General features: G+C 48.2%; 1 non-coding gene across 1 annotated transcript; it reads left to right on the top strand.

Moving 5' to 3' along the window:
• Positions 1 to 271: 271 nt before the first annotated feature.
• LOC145416702 (5S ribosomal RNA) lies at positions 272 to 389 on the top strand. The gene has a single exon (XR_013900323.1). It is a non-coding gene; the product is annotated as a 5S ribosomal RNA (ribosomal RNA).
• The last annotated feature ends 418 nt before the right edge of the window (positions 390 to 807 follow it).

Here is an 807-nt window from a genome sequence, read left to right as displayed (position 1 = left end):
CTGCTAGTTCGGAGCGATCTTCCCTGATGATCAAAGATCCGGACCCTGAGTTGGCGCTTTGTTGATATTTGATATTTACGGTTGGGGGAGGTACTGTCAAGGAAGAGGGAGAGTGGCCATGTGCAATTTGCCACAAGGGCGTGGCAAGTAATTCTATCTTGTGCAGTGTTTGTGATAAGTGGGTGCACAAGAGATGTAGTGGTATTAGACGTAGGCTGTGAGATAATGCTGATTTTATGTGTGTGGCATGCCGGGAAAGCATGTGGAGAGTGTCAGGGCCATACCACGTTGAGTACACCGCTTCCCGTCCGATCAGCGAAGTTAAGCAACGTTGGGTCTGGTTAGTACTTGGATGGGTGACCGCCAGGGAACACCAGATGCTGTTGGCATAACGTTCTCCTTACGTGTCAAGTGGGGTTGGTGGAGGATTAGTGCCCCTCCCTGTAAAACAATTAACTCTAAGCCCTTGGCCACCCTGTTTGGGATACATGGCGTCTGGCAATGAATGAACGAATGAAAGGATTGAACTTACTGGTGAGTCTCTTTAATGTGTAGAAGAGTTTTGTTATTTGGGAGACATGTTATGTGTTGGAGGTGGGGCTGGAGCTAGCTCTGTGGCTAGGGTGGTTGGAAGAAGTTCAGGGAGCTGTTGCCTCTCCTGACATTGAGAGGACTCTCCCTGCGTGCTAATGGGTCTTAGTATGCAGCTTGTGTTAGGAGTGTAATGCTTTATGGTAGTGAGACCTGGGCAGTAAAGGAAAAGGATATTCATGGGCTCAACCTTACAGAAATGACAATGATTAGGTG

The sequence above is a fragment of the Coenobita brevimanus genome, chromosome 13 (assembly GCF_032717465.1).
Source record: "Coenobita brevimanus isolate Jiangsu-jjx chromosome 13, ASM3271746v2, whole genome shotgun sequence".
NCBI classification, from domain to species: domain Eukaryota; kingdom Metazoa; phylum Arthropoda; class Malacostraca; order Decapoda; family Coenobitidae; genus Coenobita; species Coenobita brevimanus.
Note: the sequence above shows the minus strand (reverse complement) of the source record. Positions and strands in the feature narration are given on the sequence as shown.